This window comes from Triturus cristatus, chromosome 9, assembly GCF_964204655.1.
Source record: "Triturus cristatus chromosome 9, aTriCri1.1, whole genome shotgun sequence".
Classification (NCBI taxonomy): domain Eukaryota; kingdom Metazoa; phylum Chordata; class Amphibia; order Caudata; family Salamandridae; genus Triturus; species Triturus cristatus.
The window spans coordinates 1,132,516,574-1,132,537,680 of NC_140592.1; the positions used below are offsets into that span (position 1 = coordinate 1,132,516,574).

General features: G+C 46.2%; 1 protein-coding gene across 1 annotated transcript in view; it reads left to right on the forward strand.

Annotated features, from left to right (window-relative positions):
• PRPF39 (pre-mRNA processing factor 39) overlaps positions 1–21,107 on the forward strand; it is a 487,671-nt gene that overhangs the window by 59,624 nt on the left and 406,940 nt on the right. The window contains exon 2 of the mRNA XM_085627039.1: positions 8,962–9,042. The gene's annotated coding sequence lies outside the window, so the exon portion shown is untranslated. The remainder of the gene's footprint in view (positions 1–8,961; positions 9,043–21,107) is intronic.

Here is a 21,107-nt window from a genome sequence, read left to right on the forward strand (position 1 = left end):
GGGGGAGACCGGGTTTAATAAAGACCACCATTTCGGCATGTCGCCAGTCAGGAGGCAGAATGCGCTGCTCCAATGCTTTGTGTAACGCCCCTAGCATGTGTGGTCCCAGGGTCGTCGTATGCGGACGCAGAAACTCACTCAGGAACCCGTTTGGGCCCGGAGCGCTGCCCGGGTGTACATTGGACAATGCCGCCTGTATCTCTTCCAGAGTGATTCGTTTATCCAGTTCGTCCCGCACTGCATCAGGCAAACGGCGAGGGGGAATGCCTATGAAAAAGGCATCTATCAGGGGCGCGGCGATCACCTCGCACTCTGCATATAAGGTGGCGTGTAAACCCGTGAACGTCTGGACTACAGCCTCGGGGGAGGTGCACAGGCTGCCGTCTGAGGACTTCAGAAAGCGTACTGGGGTCGGGGACATCCGGACCTGACATAATCTACGGAGCATCTGACTAGACTTGTCGCCCCATTGATATATCCTGTATTGGGTCGTTAGCCACACCTCTTTGGCATGGTCAGTATGCAGCTGGTAAAGTAAAGTTGCTGTTGGACATGAAGGAGATTTCGGTGGGTACTGGAATCTGAACCCTCTATCAGCTGGGCCTGCATGTGGACCTGCCGGTCCTCCAGTTCCCCCACCTGCGCCAATTGCCGCCGTTTTCCCCCGGAGTGATAACTAATGTCCACCCCCCTGATCGTTGGCTTGAGGGCCTCCCAGAGACAAAACAATAAACAACCTGAAACCCAATAGGGCCCCCGTTTCCCCCCCCCCTCCCCCATACTTCCAATAATGCGGAGTATCTGTCGTGGTGGAATCTTGAACCAGGCCCCCAACATAACCTAAGCAGTTCCTCCAATGGACCCCCCCCCGCCCAACATTACCCAAAACGACCAGGGGTGGACAATGTCTGATATCCCTCATTGCGGGTGAAGTAGACCCCAGTACACTAGGATCCGATACTACCCACCACAAAATCCCAGCTGCAATACAGTGCCCTGTGGAAAAAGAAGGATAAAATATGTCCTGTGGCCAGGGCAATCTCAGTCGGCAGTCCCTGATTGACCCTGGACCTGTGGTGCCTAGTTGTAGTGTCTCTATCCAGTCGGCCGCTCCGATGGGATCCCTGTGAAGAGTCCGAGTCAATCTGTGGCGGCAAGTGTGGCTTAAGATTACGTCTCTCATCCGTCCATACGAAGACCTCCTCCGGCGAGTCAAAGAAAAAAGTCTTGGCATTCTAGATCACCTTGAGCCAGGCAGGGAACAGCAGCGTATAGGATATGTTCAACTCACGAAGTCGTCGCTTGGCCGCAAAAAAGGACTGACGCTGCTGCTGCACCAGCCTGGTATAATCAGGGAAGACCATGATGGGATGAGAGTCGAAGATCATTTTGTCCTTGTGGAGCTGGGCATAGCGAAGGATCGCGTTGAGGTCTGTGTATTTGAGCAACACCTGGCCTCGGACGCTCCCCGGGAGTGGCTTATTAGTCAGAGCTCGGTGGGCCCTCTCGACCACGAAACAGGAAGGCATGGCCTCGGGTGGCAGCAAGGTCTTGAGCCAGCCAGAGTGGAAAATGTCCATGGAGGTACCTTCACAGCCCCCCGGGAAGCCCACCAGGTGGATGTTAATGTGCCGGGCCCTCCCTTCCGCATCTTCGACCCCTGACGCGAGCTCCCGTGAGACCGTGGTGAGTTTGTCCACCTGCTTCTGGAGAGTGGATACAGTGTCCTCCACCGTGGAGACCCTGGTCTCTGCCTCCGTGATCCGGTCCACTGCCTGCCGAAGGTCCTGGTGGAGGAATGACACCTCGGAACCTACAGCTCCGATTTGGGCCTCGAGTGCAGTCCGCGACCGGTTAATGGCCGCAAGCAGCATCGCGGCGTCCGAAGACAGGCTCTCTGTGCCCTCCTTCCGGGTAGGAGCGGTGGTATACTGGTTTATAGTGTTCTGCTTGGGGGCCGCCGTGCCCTGCTTGTCTTTACCCATCTTGGAATGGCAAAGTAGACTGGGGTGTAGCCCCAGGCCTGCAGTCGCAGCAGGTGAGTGTGGAGGGGTAGGCCTCCACGGGAGGGCGGCAAGCTTTAGCGAGTGACGATGGGCCCTACATCACTAGGATCAACCTTAAAGTATGTCTCAGTCCCCACAAATGAACACAGCACGGACAGGGCTGCAACCAGACTAGGCCTTCAGTCCCCACAACTTACTGCATTGGATCAAGGGGCCTCCAGGGCAAACGCAGACCAAGTACAGGCATGTGAGAGAGGCTCAACGGGGTGCCAGGTTAGCGATGGAAACTTCACACAGCCGCCAGAGGAACCACTAGCCACGGGGCCTCCACGCCGTGTCGCCCAGGATATTGGCAAGGGCTCAACAACAGAGGCGCCCCACCGAGGCTGGCAACCAGCAGGAAGCGTGCATTAATGGGCCCCACAGTCTCTAGACTCTACCAGCATGGTCTTGGCTCCCACGGAGAATCTCTGCAGCTCTGGCCTCCCGGCGTGTCCCTCTATGGCTTCGACTCCAGCAACAGACTCTTCTGCATCGGGCAGGGCAGCCCATCCCCTACGGCACCGCAAGTCAGCTAGGGGTGCCCCGCCAGACACACCACAAGTCTTCGGGCCTCTACGTCCCATGTGCACCACTCGGGAGGTGGGGGGGAGGGGCTCGCCGCAGCAGCGCCGGCATCACAGCCCAGGCAACCGGCCGAAACCTCACGAAGGCAGGCCCCTCCTCCGCTCCCGGCTGTCTTCGGATACTGACCTGGGGGTCCCACAGGGCGAGGACGGCCGAAGAGGCAAGGGCTATGCAAGCAGCCTGGAGCGGACCTCCACCACGGCCCAGCCCACCCCGCTCGTCGTCGCGCAGCTCCTACCGAGGGCTGCTGTTGTTGCGAGGTCTGATCCGGACCTTCCCGGCACACCACCGTCAGATTCCAGCCAGGAGGTCTCGACATGCTCCGCGGTGAGTGCCCTGCGGCAGAATCTTCTGGGGTCAGGATTTTGCAGGATGATGGCTCTAAGCAGCACTAACTAGTGGGGCTCTAAAGAACCAAGTCCGCCATGCATGGCTCCAAAGCTATGCCCCTCCGACATCACAAAGTGTATAGATTTGTTATGATCATATTAAAATATTGGTTTCCCCCACACTTCAGAATTGCAAAAAAGTGTGCGTCATTTGTGCTTTCCTAATTCTGAAATATTTGCTTGTTTAAATTTTGTTCTCTGCTAGAAAAACATCCTACAGCCTTTCCTCTTACATGGGTATTCAGCAGGATTGTCACATAAATCCACTCACTTTTCAAGTCAAAGAGAGCCCGACATTGGATATGTCTTTGAATGCACAGCAAATGTAACCAGATCAGAAAAAAATTGAAAGGCTTGTTTACAGAAAGCGAGCACTCGTGGAAGAATACAGGAAGCGATGGTTAAGAGGCAATGCTCCACCAGATTGACAAAGACATGGTGGTGCAAATGTGAGGTACAAAGCCAATGGTAAGCAGTGGGTAGAATGCATTCCCAGGAAAGTTTTCAGAATGTCCCCAAGATGTCCCTGCAAACCAGATAGCTCTACTGTCTGGTAGGCTGCGGCCTAAATATCGGCCACCATTCAGAAACTGTGGGTCAAAAAATTTACCTTTATTAAGAATTGGTTGCTTCTAAACCAGTGCAAAGTGCACATTTACCTGGTCGTCGGGTAGTGCTGCCAAATCTGTATGTTTGTCAAAGTAATGTTTGCACCTTGTGCTATCATGAAGTAACAGTGATACAAGTCACAGATGTGCTATATAAACTATGTTGCTGCACCCTAAGATGTCAGTCACTAGCGTATATGTAATTTAAGTTCATGTATTTTGTTATAACAAAATGTTTCTTTTATCTCACTTCTTTTGTGAGTTTGTCACATGTTCGTATGTTTAAACTAAAAGTTAACACAGCAACTTGTTTGTATATATAAATATAAATGTTTGTCTTTGCCAATTTACAAATTGGAAAAAAAAAAATTGGGGAATACAAAGAAATTTAAAAAGTCCTAGTGTAAGCAAGGCTCATTGAATGTGTGGCTCTGTAAATCAACCACCTGGAAGCAGGGATTTTTGAAAGATATCTTCACGAAATAAAGTTCCTTAAAAATATAATGAGGTTAATGAGAACCTACGAAGGATAATGTTACAGATCATTATGCAATAAACCATTCTAATCGATGGTCTGGGAGGCAACCTACTATAGAGACGTGACTATGCCAAATCTATATACAGCATTATACTACAGTCAAAAGAGAGTTATAATAGTGTTTGAGAGAGAGTGGTACTCGTCAGTCTGGAAAGGACCGTAAAGCATTTTCTAAGATCAGTTGTGTGCAGCGCTTGGAAATTGCAAAGAACCTCAAGGCTGTATCCATGGATTTTGCAGTACTTGTTTAATGCAGTAAACATTAAAGCTTATGATCCTACTGTTAGAAGACTGAACAACTAAGGCTTTCTTTCAAAGATAGGAGAAAAAAAGTCCTCTCCAAAAGAACATTGCTGCATGACTTGGTTTTGCAAAACAGTACCAGAATGAACAAAAAAGTACGGAATAACGTCCTTTGGACAGATGAGACCAAAGAGAAACCACAACTGTTTTGGCTGTGAAGTCTATTCTCTCAATATCACCATAAAAACATCATACCGAACGTCAAGCATAGTGGAGGGTGACCTGATAAGGGCCTTTTTTTTTTTTTTTTTAGGTGTGCAGGTCCTGCTGCTGCAATTATTGAGCCACCAAGAATTCCTCTCTACCATTACATTCTAGAGGAAATGTGAGACAATCTACCAACCAGCTTCTTAGCCCTAACAGGATAGTGGTCAAAAACTGTCCAGCAAGTTTGATTGAATGACTGAAAAAGAAAATAATCATTATTTTGCAATGGTGAAGTGAAATCTTCAGCCCATTGAGATGGTCTCTTTAGGTCTTACCAAAGCATCTTTTATATGAACATATGCCCCCAAACATCACTAGGTTTAATAGAGTGGTTTTTATAGGGCGAGGTGGACAAGAATTCCTCCCAGGCCATGAGAGACTGACACTCCTAGAAGAAGTGTGTACTTCAAGTTCTTGCTACTATAGAGTTCTGCATGCTTATCTGTTTTAAAAAAAACAAAGTGTATGTTTGTTACATGGGACTAAATAAAGGTCAGTGAAGTCTTATTATGTAAAGGCATGCAGTCTTGAGATTATGCTTTCCTTTCAGTAGTACAAGGAGAACACAGGATGGTGATCATCATGTCATAATGGTAACTCTTTAAAATACAGTTCTCAATCACTACTCAGTCACAAACTCTTCAGAATCGTATACAGTATTTAAATGACAAAACATGTTGAAGGTCGCAAATGTCTTTCACAATGAAATCCAGCCACTCTCTGTTTAGATAAGAGCTGCACAACTGGGAACATGCTTATCTCCCAAGTTAATGTTGGCTAGTAACTTAAATGTGTATATCTAATAAATTGGAGGTCATAGTGAATCTGGGTCCATGTCGCCACCTCCATGGGGTTGCTAGATCTAGGTTACTAGCGTAGAATATCTTTATTTGCTTAGTGTCATAAATGTTTTACACTGAAGTGGTGCACTTTGGAGAGTGAACCCACAGGCATAAAGTTACCAGTTAGGCTCATTCATGTTCTCTGGGCGGTCAGATTTGGGTGTTTAATCTCTGAGTTATAGAGTCTGCCAACTGGTGGACATGCAAATGTTGATTAGTACTCTCTTCTGGTCTCCCAAGGCACTTGCGGGGTTAGGGGCTTGTGCTAACACCCATGCCTTGTGGTGTGCTAGGGCGTACCAGGTAAGGACAAGACCAGCAAAACATTAGCACAGAACTAAGTGTGCTTGCCATACAGTCACCACTCGGCTCACCTGCATTTGTCCAAAGTGGAGTCTTTGGTAACCCTCCTTCAGTATCTGAAGAGAAGGTACCAAAAACCTCTTGATGCTCTGTTTGTCGGTCTCTGGTCTCGCTGAGCTGGTTAGGGAGCATTCACATATGCAAAGTCATCAGCAGTAAAGCAGGCCAGCAGAGAATCGGTCATAGTCATGGTCTGCTTTCAGCTGTTTATTAACCACAGCAGTAACTCCTCTAAGGTCTCTTGATGAAGGTTTTCAGTAATTTGCAGTGTGGTTCCTGCTCATATTCACATTCCTTGCCAGTTGTCCAGCAGCCCAATTCCTTTCAGTCCCTTTGCAGACTTGGAAACCCTAATCTACGCTGTTAAGGTATAGCCTAAAAAAAAATACTATATATGGAAAATTGAATAAGTATTCTGCAATGCTGTGGCTGCTATGTTTGTGATGTGCCTATGATTAAGAACGAGATGTTCGAAACGCGTCAGGCTCTCCAGGGAGGACTCCTGTTGTGAATTTGTGTAACCTGCAAGTCTTCAATAAAGTGACGAACTTACTGTGTGTGCGGTCTCATGCAGGGCAACCTTTTCTTCTCATATATATATATTTTTTTTTCTCTCAACAAAATACCATGCAGGGCCCATACCAATAAATCACAGTGGCTTCAATAGCCTCAATTGTCATACAGCAGTGCCCCGCTTACATTCTTCACTGCTAATAAATGGGACATAAAACACATTTTCACGATATAACAATGTACATCTTCAGAACATATAATATGCAGCGGTGGCATGGTACGTCACAGATTAATGTCCAGCAAGTCCTTCTGCAGTAATTAGTGACAAGGGTCTTTGGTTGTCTGTGTGACACCAGGCAGGTATAGTTTCCAGGGTCATGCTGATGGGAAAACCCTTTCCCCTCTAGCAAAACCTCAAGACAAAGGATTTTGGAGAAGTGAACAGATTAGGGTGTTTTAGTTTGTCTGGGGCAGTAGCCAACCTCCATCTTTGATTGTATTTTACCAAAGATTTATCTTGCGTCCTGTAAAGGAGATCCACACTTGCTCTAATTGGCCTCTATTATTGCATAAACAACGTATGTAACAGTTGAGATGATCCACACTTCTAAAATTCAAAGGGATCTTGTTTGTCATACGTCACTTGGCTTAATTTACATAGGCAGACCAGAGGCGGCATCCCCGGTAAATGTTGCCGCTCCCCCAAAAATAATGTGCTGCCACCAGCCAGGACCTGGACCAAGGAAAGGGGAGGGAAGTGGCTACACCTTAGAGGCCATGACTGGAACTTGCATGGTAAGGCAAAAACAAGCAGTGGCAAAGCCAATAGGTCTATCCTTAAAGTCAAGTGACAACTTACTGGCTTTGTCAGTGCATTTTATTTTACTCTCCTATAATAGCTGTTGGCAATTGCGAAACAGTAAATATCAAAAAGCAAACGTTAGCCATGCTGGAGTAGTTTAACTAAATCGGTTTCTAAACTAAACGTTAAAAGTTATGTTTGAAACCAAACTCGATGCAGGCACTACCACCATACTCCTGCAAAGACTCCAGACAATCCAGAAAGTAGCAGCCAGGCTGATCCTCAACCTACCCAAGAGGACACCCATCACTCAATACCCGAAGGACCTCCACTAGCTCACCTTTTAGAAGAGATGCCATTTCAAACTTATGACCCATGCCTACAAAGGCCTCCATGACCAAGGACCAGCCTACACGAACCACCGCCTGCACTTCCACCGACCAACCAGGAATCTCCGCTCCGCACACCTCTCTGTCTGTTCTGATGCTGCCCACTCAGCAGTTGTATAGAGCTCTCCTCGTGCTGAGTAAATATCGGACATTAAGTGCAGAGAGCAGGCGCCAGCCAGCTTTATGGCATTTTAAAACAACAAAAGTTTATTATTAGTGTTGCCTTATTTTCATGCCAAAATGTTTTCTTTTCTCGGTTTGCTGGATGTTTCGGGCTCACCCACCTCGCCGTCTGTTTAGTGATCTCCATTTTCTTTCAATGTAGGTGGGTTGTCACAAATGCACTTTTAAGGTGAGGGCACAGTGTGAAACAAGTCTGCCATAGATAACCTTAAGCAAGCTTTGAATTTAGCAAATATTTTTCTTTTGATCCGAACATAGAGGCGTTGGCAACGACATGTCTTTAATTCAAAATGCCTGTCAGCTTAACCATAGTGCACAGTTACCCCTTAAGCGTCAAGAGAAGCTGAGCGTGAAATATTTTTTCACAAAACTATCATTGTCATGACGGTGGTTATGTAGCAAGAACCAAAAATAACTAAACTCGCCACTCCCAGCCAAACGTAGTGAAAGAGTATTTAGGATGGTGCCTATGCCAGCAAATATTTGGACAGAGGATGTTGAGTAACATTTAGAGTTGCAGACTTTGGAACTTGGGACCCGGGTTTGAGTCTGTCAGTTCTACCCATGCCTACAAAAAACCCAATGCAGATTCATGCTGATAAAAACAAAATAAAACTGGTGAAAACCAGAATGGAAACAAAATGTCGATAGTAAGTTTATTAGCACTACGGCAATTGTTGCTGAACTCCAAGCCACATAGAAAAGTCGACATTTCGAAAACACCGTTGGTAACAAAAGAAAAAAATACTGCGCTTAACCAAACCTACATGCACAAAAGGGCAAGACTACAAGTAACAGGGGCGTGCTTCATGGAAGGGGTCGAAACACAAAAAGGAGTGCCATATAACAAATAATGACCACAGAGAAGTAAGCCTTTGTGAAGGACATGCAAATCAACAAATTAAAAGCGATGTGCGGGCTGTAAGCCCACAAAGTAGATACAGCATATCTCAGAGTGCGTGCGCTGCCTAGGTGAGACCAAATGACCGTAAGGGAAAAGCAGCAGAGTGTGCCCCAGAATTTACAGCTTGTACACACAGTTCACTCCATGTTCAGACAGTGCTGCTGCTTCTAAGAAGAACAGTACTCTTGTTAACAGGTAAGTAAAAAAGGTATGTAAAAACAGTAATTTAAACTAAGACATAGATAGAAAGCCAGAGGCTGTTGACTAACGGTATGTATTCTACCTAGGCTGCCAATGAAGACGCCACGTCAAAACCTACCTGACAAACCAAAGTATTGTGCAGCCTGGAAGCAGCATTTCGGCTTAAGGTAAGCCTAACATATGACTTGCTCTCTCCCGTTCTTGGAGTTAACTGTGAGACCTGTTGCTGTACGTTTTTATCTGGCTTGCTTTTTAAACTTTGCTTCCACGTAGCTTTTGGGCAACTATAATCGCCACTTCCATGATCTTCTGTAAGTATTTACTAGAGCGAGGGACACAGGAATTATGCAGTACTAGTCATGCATTTTCCGCATTGGTAATGATTTGTTTGAAAATCCACCACATGCTGTCTAAAATGCTCATTTCACCCAAAAATTGTTTCTAGCTCAAACTTATTAAATGTCACTAAAAAATGTTGCACTGCTACGCTCAGTAGCTGACGCATTGAAAATGCTAATTGCTCTTATTTCAGTTTCTGATTGCTGTTTTCAGGTGTCACATTTGTTTTCATCAGGTGTACCTTGTCCAGAAAGTATTAATAATTTGTTACAATAATGAAATACTACTCGCATTGTGCTGGTGCCATGGTATCCGCAGACCTGCTTGTATCACTTTGAGCAGAAGTTTCATCTGGAAAGATTATGTAGCTGCAGCACACCAAGTTACTGCTGTTTTCAACACTTCTATTTACTTCCTACTGGGTTGGGCGCACCTTTTCCGTGCCTTTTTAAAGCAAATGCCAAGCAAGTAACAAATATGAATGGCTTTGCTAGGTACATATGTTACTTTTGAGAAATGTCGAAAGAAGTTGCCTTCTTCATCTCTGTATTAAGGCCAGCAGAGCTTTGTGATATACATTTAATAGTTTATATAAATTGTTCTGTCAACAGATTGTGAAACTATTGCCATCAAGGTTTTTGCTGTGCTGAGTCGCAGACCGCTTTAGGTATCTTGGAGACTAGAGAGTTGCTACTAGGAAAGGCATTTTTCCTCCTGGAATGTTTGTGTTCCCCTGTTGTGTTTACCAATCCACGCCAGCGCACTCAATGAGGAACTGATTTACTGTAGATTAATGTCCGAATGTATGTGACATGCCTGGGGAGGGGAGGGGGGGTGGGAGTGTGGGGGGGGGGGGGGGGAAGTTGTGGGGAAGGGAGTTTTACACCTGGGATTGCATACCTGTTAGGGACTAACACCGTGAGTGAATACTGAGCTACCTGAATATTCTGGCTGGTCATTATTCAGTATGACACTTGCTGTTTTAATTGTATCCCGTGATGGCTAATGACTGTTACTGCACAGCATAGTTGTGGCATAATGCCTCCATATAACCTATGTGAAAAAAAATCATGGTTTTTGCTGTGTTCACCTTCAGCTCTCTTAAATGCCATCTGTTTTTGTTGTTTGTGGATACTAACCCTTATAAAAGTAAGTATTTTAACTCCTACCCTTACAGTATACAAAATACCCAATTATCTAAAATTAATTTAAATAAAGGGGCAAAAGAAACCCAACAAAGATATATGCAACAGAATATTCTCTCATGGTTGTATGCTGGCACAAGTGGGTGGTGCATGACTAAGTAGGTGGATGTGAGTGGATGCATAGATGACTAGATAACCGATTGAGAGGGAGTTAAATGGAACAATGATTGGGTGCATCTTTCTCATCTTGGAATTGGTGGGTTGTCACATCGAGCAAGAGTATAATTAAATGAAAAGGCGATTTATAAAGCGCGAAACAATCACCCGAGGGTGTCAAGGCGCTTACTCTTTGGCTAGGAAATACACAGATCTCAATGATTATACAGCCAGGTCTTTAATGCCTTCCTGAACACCAACAGATTGTTCTCATGCTTTAAATAAGACGGGAGTGAATTCCACAGCCTAGCAGCACCTACCAGAAAACTTCTCCCTCCCAAGAGCATCTTTTTACCTTGGGGACAACCAGATCATTGGACAAGGAGAAGCGAAGATTTCGTGCTGGGATATAGCGTGTCAGATTCTGTTTTAGGAAACCTGGTCCTATATCATGGATGGATTTAAAAGCAATACAGAGGGCCTTAAACGCTATAAGTTTCTTATTGGCAACCAGTGGAGGTCTTTCAATGCTGAAGAGACTGATTTATAGTTTGGGATGTTCAATAGAAGCCTGGCCGCGGCATTTTGAACAACCTGAAGTTTGGCCAAACATTTTATACGAAGATTAATAAAGAGCCCATTGCAATAATCGGCTCTCGAAAGAACAAGTGCTGAAACCACCAACGTACGAAGCTCGGCTGGAATGAAAGGGAGAACTTTTCGCAGGATTTGTAATGTATGAAAAGAAGAAGTAGTAACCTGATTAACATGATACTCCCAGGACAATTTGGTGTAAAAAATGACTCCCAAATTCTTAACCTTGGTCACTGGTTTAGGAAGTGGACCCAACTCTAGGGGCCAGAGATCTGGTGACCAAAAATTAGCATGAGCCCCAAACAGTAGAACCTCCGTCTTACTAGAGTCAGCTTTAGATAGTTAGAAGCCATCCATTTGATATATATAATATCCATAATGAAAACAAAGCCGTTAAAGTAATAGCATTGGTAATACTGATCCCATGGCAGTAATTTGACTTGAACAGTGGCATTGAACTAATTTTGATTAAGAAAGATTGTACCTTAACTTAGGAGGAAAATTCAACTGATCGGGAGACCATGATTGCAGTGTAAGAATCATGTACTTTGCCACATTGAATAACATTTTCGTCTTAACCGTTATCAGTGTTTCAGCCATGTACATTTAGTCCTGGTTGCCACCTTGATTGATGTGCACTTCTGCCTCCCTAGCACGACTTGCTTTTGCCCTGATTACAGAACTTTTGTCATGTGACCCCCAAACGCACCACTGTTTGTAAAGTAACGAGGGAGTGAACTCTATACAAGACTGTGGCCATGGAAGGATGGGGCTTAGGGAGATTATGAAAGGGAACAGCAGAGATGCAGTTCTGTAAACACAGTGCTCCCCCTTAAGTCCCTAATCCCCACCTGCGAATCCAGTGTTCCTTGAGAGATCACAGCGGACAGATTGCACTTGCAAAAACCCAGCTGTGGTTTTCTAGCAGAGGTGGTTGTAAATTTATTGCATAACGTTTCAGGGGAACAGCCCAGCGGTGATTTCAAAGACCATTCTACTCCTGTTATATATAAATATAGGGGAAGAAGGCTCATCCCTTAAATAGAATACTCTGCAGCCTGCATAATCCCTGCTCTCATTCCAGTGGCATAGTGTGTACACTCAGCCCATATCAAAGTAGAAGACCAGCAATCAATCACTCTGTCCCTTGTCACCCAACAGAAGCGGTGGAAGACATGAGGGCTAGCGTCTGTCATTTATGGTTGTCAAATAATGAGGCACCTTCTCAGTGTCTTCTACTGGAGGGTCTGGTAGCCCTACCTGAGACTATCCAGATTATGTACAAACTAGGAGTTGCATATTTTGATGTGTTGTTGACTAAACTGCCTAGAGGTAAAACTATGCACCCCAAAATAAACTTGCTGGTTCTGCATACATTTTGAAGACTACATTTATAGAACAGTCTGATGCAAAGAACTCCCCTTCTCACCACCAGTAAGTTATAGGTTTGTTTTTTACTGCTCCAGTATCCAATTTATTAGGACTTGGATAGTCAGGTAAAAATAATCCAAACAAACGTCATACTCGTGAAATGAGGAGGAATCCCAGCACCTAGAATACCGAAATATAGAGCTGGGAAGCCGCTAAAGAATTATGCCAAAACAACCTATCACATATGATGCAGAGGGAGGTTTTGAAAAAAAATGGTGTAGAGGACTTAATTTCCCCATGAATGCAATTTCTTTTTTAAATTTAAAATCTGTGTCTACCCCACCTGGGTGCTGGTATGTTTGACAATACTTAAATAGCACATGTACACAGACGGCTGTATCTATCAGCAGCCCCTTGCAAATAAACAATCCTCTCGTAAAGTCCAGTCTACTGTGTCAACCGCCAGGTAGGAGTAAAACCCCAAATGAAGAACTAGTTGACTTCACAACAAGTCCAATGAAAAATGTTTGCTTGTGGATTTTGATATCCACGACAATGACATTGAAAATGTCTCCAACTGCTCCTTCCTCACTTCTAAGGGAAAACAAACCAATTAACCTAGACTTGATCATTGTAGAACTAATGCATAATATTCTTTAGCCCGTCAACCTATAAAATAAAAAATTAAGCACAAACTGGCAAAGTATGGCACGCATGTTCCATAGACTTCTAAAAACGAAACATTTGTCTTGCAGCATGTAGTGCTGTAGATCACATGCTCTGTACACTTGTACCATCTAGTAATGGGTGTGGGATTTTGCACATTTTTGTTCAAGGTAAGTTTCAGTTTCGAGAGCGCTTGATACTTCCTCAAAATCCACAATGCACCAAGATGAATAGTCCACCTCGGACCTTTTTTCTGCAATCTAGTTCAAACATACTTATCAAGCTCTGGGACCATCAACTACAATAAACCTTTTCAACCGGAATTGCCAGCTACATCATTTAAAGACCCACTTACAGCAAAGACTCTTCAGATTCGACTGAGGCAAGGGAGGATTTGTATAGACACCAGGCCATATCAGAATGACTGACACATGGCGAACACGTCCTTCCAATTCTGCCTTAAGTGCAGTTGGTAGTTCCCATGGTTGGACTATCACAAAGTTTGCAATTTCCAGTTCCCTTTGATTCATGAGGAATCGCCCTTTTCGGCCCGGCAGCCCTTTAAAAATAAAAAGGCAATTCACTATAACAGAGTGCACTTAGGGGCACATTATAAAATGTGCCATCCCATTAACCTAAATTTGACACTGGTCCTCGGACCTGAAACCCTCAGGTGGACTTACTCTGAAGGGGAAGGTTGATATGCATTACTGGCCGGTCAACTGGAACCGTCAAACCCGCTCCTCAGACGGTTCATATGTTGAGGAAGAACAAGGAGTAGTTCAGAGGAACTTCAAAAATTACCCCATTCTCAAACGTGCTGGCAGCAACACATCCCTCCCCCATTAATTTCCCCCCCCATGCGCTAGGACACAAACTGTGACCCAATTCCACCAAACAATGGGGAGAACCCCTTGTAGGGTCACTATGTCAACCCCCAGGACAGCATGAACCCTAAGTCAATCCCAGCCCTAGGTGTACTTCCTCCCAATTTCTGGCATGGGGCATTTGAGGGGCCTGTTGTTCCTGTCAAATCAGTCCGGAATTTGAGTCATGTTTGACGATAAACTTAGCATGGAGAGTCACATGAATAACATTTCAGGCACTTGCTTTCCGCTCTTGAGAACCCTCCGTAAGAACCTGCCGGTGCTTCCCCATTCCTCTAGACCCTTGGTAGTCCGTATTGTAGTTTTTAGTCGCCTGGACTACTGTAATGCTCTGCTCCTGGATGCACCAGAGTATATAGAGTGAACAGACCTTGGACAGCCTCTGCCTCCTTTGCATTGAATGAGCTGCACTGGCTACTGCTTAAGCAAATACTCTGGTTTAAATTACTTTGCATTGCGTTCATAGCCTTTTAGGGCCCTGTTCCTTTGCAAAAGAGGCTGAGAAGGTACACACCTAACAAACCTTTTGGATCTGCATCAGCCAATCTGTTATGCATGCCTAAGTTCATGAAATCCAGGCAAGTTGGCCGGGCCTTTATAGTCTGGTCAGCCAAGCTTTGGAATTCACTGCTTCCCTCATTCAGATCCATGACCGATTTGTTGCAGTTCAGGAGGGCGCTTAGGACTTTGCTCTTTCCTAAGTGACTGTGAGTCAAAGTTGACTTTCATCTTTCCTAAGTGACTGTGAGTCAAAGTTGACTTTCATCTTCAGGTGCTCCAACTCTGTTCTCTTTGTTCTTTTTTCCATTTCTACTGCATTTCTCATGATCGTTATTGGCCAGCAACAGGATACCAATCTGGTGACCGAGCACTTTATAAAATCTATAAATAAATTAGGTTTCACCACCGGGACAGCAAGACTTACCATGATGCCATTCAAAGAGCAACTAATCACCACAAGGTAAAGCTTCATGTCGAGGAGGACTTTTTGGATGAGATCTTATCAAAAACCGAAAAATATGTACACATCCTGCCACTGAGCATGATGAACTGCACAGCAGATTACATTAAAAATCTGGTTATGGTCAGGGTAGTTACACCCACATTTGAGAAACTGTATGCTGCCTCCAGATCCTATCAAGATCAGGACACATAATCTTTAGTTGTCCACAGCATTGGCATAAGGCACTGAAGGTGGCCTGCCACCTACACCTGCCCAAAAAAAAAAATTTGATGCAGATGGAAATCACGTTGCTGTGAAGGCGACAACACTGTGCCTTAGAGCCATTTCTGTTTTTACTCCTTTGAAGATATGAGCTATACCATTGGGCAGAGATGGGGCAACTATTCCAGCATCGCGCACATGTGAGAGGTAACTAGTGCAGGAGGGGGAGATCATCTTGAACACAAATATCATTTGTGTGTTGGACACAGCTGACCCTCCTTCCCTGATGAAGTATAAACATCATCTTTCATAGACCCGCTAGGCTTGATGGTCATCTGAAAGGAAAGAAGGCAACATATAATCAAGGTCTCCTTCGATGGCGAGCACCTCTTCAGATCTCAGTTGGACACAATGGTGGAAAAGATTAATAGGCACTGATAATGTGAACACTCCATAGATAACATGCCAAGTCTGGGTTTTGGTGCCAACCGGCGCAAGGGACTACGAAAGCAGCAGCATCACTGCAGCATTCTGGGTTTTAGCAGCATCCGCCTCTTCAGCAGGGACAGTCCCAGATTCTCTAGCAACTGTTGAGGAGGGGGTAAAGGTGGGCCTGGAAAGGGCGCCTTCACTGTCGAGCAGGGAGTTACCATTCATCCCCATAATCACATAACACCTATTGAGGGCAAGAAACAGGTTTTTACTTTTCCAATCTGAGTAAATAACCTCCGACGAGCGCATCTTATCCATAGTCTACCAAAGATACTGCTTGGAGTTTCTCACCACACCACAGTAAATCCCACGTCACTGTCACGTAATCATTCGGGAATATCGATGACTGCTGTTAGCGGTAGTACAAGTACTTCTCAGCAAAGGTGCCTTCAAAACTGTTGAGTCCAAAGGCGTACTCGCGTGCTTCCTCATCCAAATGAAAGACACCATCTTGTGGCCTATTCTTGACTTGGCCTCGAAATGGCTAATTCTGTTGGAGCATTGCAAGATGACAACCCTGCAGGACTTCATTTGACTGGTCTTCACATAAAATCATGTTGCGACCCTTCATCTCGAGGGCGACTAATTTCACGTCCCTATTCATCTGGTACACTATCGCTACCACGGAACTGTTAGTATTGTCCCACTTACTACAAACCTAAGTTCTACCCTTTAGGACCACAACAGTCCAAAGGCTCTCTATCAAGTGCCTAGCAGTGGTTGCTGTGCATCTGTACTGCAGTGCAATTCATATTGTTTCATACCTGGCTGATTGACTAATAAAGAGCAGCAGCCGACTGCAATGTGTAGCACACACTGAATCAGCCGTGCCTCGTGTCCACAGGCTAGCATTTTCATTTGGCACCAAAGAAGCTCATCTTTTCCCTCAGCAAATACACCTTGAGAAGCATTTTTAGGGGCAGATCTAAACTCTTGACAACCAAACCCCATCCTGACCAAGAGAGCAGGATTCCATTTCAAAGGCTGCTGCCTCTTTGCGAAATATAACATCATTCAACATTGGTGATGCAGGAGGCAATCATTCCCAACAGTTTCATGATCATTCTCAGAGTTCAACACGTTCAAATGCATCATCTACAGGAGTGCCTGTCCAGGCAATTGTTGCAAGTGACTGGTAAGTGGGGAAATCTAGTGTGGGTAGAGCCCACAGTTCACAACTGTTTTACATGGTGGAATAACAAAAGCTTGTTACTAGGCAGACCAGTTATGGTCCCTCAGCCGCAGATACATCACAGGGTGGGAAGAACATCTGATCGACATGACTTCAATTTATCTGGACTCCGGAACAAAAGACTAATTTCAGCTTTCTAGAGCTGGCAGCGATCCTTTGACACTTGAAAAAAGATGGGCCTAGTTAGGACAGACAACATGACCACCATGTGTTACATCATTAAACAAGGGGGTACCCACTTGCCCCAGCTGTGTGTTATGATCTGTTTGACACTGTGCCATCCAGCTCTATCCAGAGCACCTGCTAGAGGTGGACAATGACTTTGTGACTGTTAAGCTGAACACAATAATAGTCAAGTGGAAGATTAATCCACAAGTACTCCTACAGTATTTTAAAATATGGGGACACTTGCACTCTATCAGAATATGATCAATGCCCGGTCTTTACCTCCAGGTACCCACACCCAATGAATGAACTGATAATGGATATTTTCGTACACCTATTCTTCGCGACCTCGGAGCTAACATACATTGAGTAAGCTGAGACAGACGTTCATGACACACATTCTCGTTGAGGTACAGTGTCCAAGGCAACCTTGGTGCTACTGGAAATCCCCAACACCTATATGAGAGAGCACCCATCAGTTTAGACCTCTTGGGCCTGACCAGGTTTCTCCTTACCTTTTGTAATTTAAAAATCATCGTTTTTATCATTGTGGTTGTTCTGATATGCTGCTGGGGGATTTGCTCTTTCGAATTGGGGAATCTTAAATGTGTTACTCACTTTTATTTTCATCTAACTTGCGTTTTTTTTTTTTTAAAGCGTCTTGCTGCTTTTCCTGACGGAGTGTGTTAAACTCCTTGCCTCACTGCCTTTTGCACGCTATCGGCATATGGGGCTTAGCGGCCATCTTGACTGATTTAAAATTGACCCAAATTGCTTTTGGCAATGTTTAGCAATGTTTATAAAACAATTATCTATTTTCAGACACAGAAAATCTAAATTCAATAGTTTTATTTAAAATAGTTTCCTTTCAATAAATAGAGAAATTGTTAATTTACATGAAACATGTTTAGATATGCAGCTTTTCCTTTGAGAGGTCTGTCCTTCCTGCTGCAAGGATAAGTTTCCAGTGAACAAAGTGTGTTTAAATGCAAAGTGTGTTTAAGTCTGCAGTACCGCCTCCTGTCTACAGGGGCAGAGTTGAGCATAAATATAAACACACTTGATGAAATGAAACACAGGTCTTCACAAGGCAGTTTATTTTTCATGTTGTAAAAATTGACACAGATGTTCCTTTAGAAGACATAGCCTTGTGGGGACCTGGGTTCAGGTCCCCACAGCGTGAGTGTGTTATCATACCCAAGTCCCCACAAGGATAGTAAAAAAAACACACTCACACACCCCCTCACCCCCCCCCACACCTCCTCCCTCCACACACCCCCCCTCCACACACCCCAGAGATCAGCTACCCCGCTAGCTGGGTGCACTATACCAGCGGTGAGGGTACAGGTGCATGAGCCCTGTACCCCTACAGTTTCTAAGCCAATTCTTAGACATTGTAAGTGCAGTAATGCCATTAAGAGTATATGGTGCTTGGAGGTTGTCATTACGAACTCCACAGTACCATAATGGCTTTACTGGGAAGTTTCCTATCCAACTTCTCAGCACATTAAACCCACACTGATGCCACTGTGGGGTTTAATGAAAAATGCACACAGAGGGCATCTTCGAGATAACCCCTGAAAAACGACCTAACACTAGAGTCCAGGCTGAGTGGCTGCTCACCAGCTGCCACCACCAGACATTTTTCTGGATCCCTGAGTCGAGAGTCTGCTGCTCTGGGCATCTGAAGCAATGCACATCCTAGGACGAGGTGCCAAGCCTCCTCCCCCAGGCTGGGCAGGGTCCATGAAGGGGAAGCTTCAAAGGCTTGCCGCCTTTGGGAGCTTCCTCAGGCCTTCTGCTGCTTCCAGCAACTGGTCCCCACCGGTTCTGACCCTTACTTTGGGTGGGAGAAGCAGCGGGAATACTAAGTGAGGAAGGGAGACGTGCCTACCTTTGCCAACCCCACTTCTCAGGTGGGGGAGGAGAGATGAAGCACAACTGTCTCCGCCACCTTGCGGATGGGGGTGGGACCCAGCCAACCAGAGTGAGACATATGCCCCCCTCCCACTAAAGGGTGACATTATAGGGGGGTGTACCCACCCCAAGGAAGGGACCCTTGGTCCCAACCTTTACCTGTAATGCCCCTAAATCTAGTATTTAGGGGCGCCCCTGAACCTTGCCTCTGCAGACAAACGACCAAGAAGAAAAGAAGGACCGAACAGCTAAAGCTACGAACAGGAGGACGCCCACTGACTTGGCCCCAGCCCTACCGGCCTGTCTCCACCTCGAACCTGCAGAAGCAAAGCTCTCCCTGGCGATTCCTGAACCGAGATCTGGTGATCTGACCTGCCTCGAATCTCCCAGCGAAGCCTGCAGCCTCTTTTTGTAGGATCCTCCCGACCGCGACTGGAGCTCTTAAGAGAAACCCGATGCCTAAAGACACCCCTGCACCCGAAGCCCCACACCCCTGTTTGGCCCAAGCGGCGGTGTCCCAGCATCTCCAGACATCCCAACTTTTCCAACCGGAGGTCCCCTCCAGAAGATCTTTGTCCACGAGCCTGCAGTCTTTGTTGAAACCGGAGAATCCCCATTGAAACCGACAGGGTACCTGCGTCGCTGCTGGTGCACTTTGTGTGCTAAACAGAATCCCCCTTTGCCCTGAGCCTAACACCAGGATCTTTGCTCCCACAACCAAGTGGCTTGCTTTTAAACAGCCACCAACCGGAGGCCCCTTATCCCTCATTGGGTAACATTGGGCCTCCGCACCAGGCCGCCCTAGTACTGCTGAGGGTGTAACAAGAAAGCACCCTCGACTCTTAGGGAACCCTTGTTCTAACTCCCGAAACTCAACCCCAAAGACCGAATACTTACCTGGTGACCGATAACTTAATGTTCGAGGCATATGAGCTGCAGATCACACACTGAGGATAAGATCGCCATCTGGTGTTGGGCTCGGATGATTGCAGGTTGTTGTTGTCTTCGGAAGAAGCCTTTGGTCACGAGGTTGGTGACTCCTCCCCTGGACAACAGTGCGCATGGGCATCCACTCCATCGGCAGATTGTTTTTTTCCGCCATTGGGTTCGGATGAACTTTTTTCCGCTCCAGCAGAAAACTTCCAGCAATCGATTTAACTCTTTAATCTTCATTCCATCGACGTCGACATCAACTCGGACCGGTTCCGGAAGCGGCTGATGGACAGGACACCCTTCAAAAAATGCCCCCAGTGTGGAGCGAAGTTCCCCCACAGTGACCACCACGAGGTTTGCAACCTCTGCCTGTCGCCGGAACACAACGAGTCCACCTGTCCAGCTTGTTCCGCTTTCCGTTAGAAGAAGACCCTCCGGGACCGAAGAGCTCGACGCCATATTATGGCCAAACCAGCTCCCGAACCGGAGGACATCTTTGCTCAAGATGTTCCCGAAGACGACACCGAAGATCTCGAGATCGTGTCCGAGGCCGACGATTCCGATGACCTCATCACTCCAGGGCAGCGTGTGAGTACCACCCCCCCTGCCCCTGCCCCATCCAAAAAAGCATTGGTCAAGACTCCGCCAGCTGGGCCCAGTCGCGACCGGAAATCCTCTTCAGAAGCCCCGCCCTCGGGCCCGGCTCCGAAGACATCTAAGCCTGTGGGTGGCTTGGGCTCGAGCAAACCTCACCTGATTGTGCCTTTAACACCCTCGGCACCCAAACACCCACTGTCGGCACCGAAACAGGCTCCAAGACCGAAATCTCCTTCGGCACAGAAACGTTCCTCGGCACCGAAGTCTCCACCGGCACCGAGACGTTCTTCAACATCGATGCCTGAAAGTCCATCGGCACCGAAACCTCAGTCGGCACCGAAAACTCAGTCGGCACCGAAAACTCAGTCGGCACCGAAAACTCAGTCGGCACCGAAAACTCAGTCGGCACCGAAAACTCAGTCGGCACCGAAAACTCAGTCGGCACCGAAAACTCAGTCGGCACCGAAAACTCAGTCGGCACCGAAAACTCAGTCGGCACCGAAAACTCAGTCGGCACCGAAAACTCAGTCGGCACCGAAAACTCAGTCGGCACCGAAAACTCAGTCGGCACCGAAAACTCAGTCGGCACCGAAAACTCAGTCGGCACCGAAAA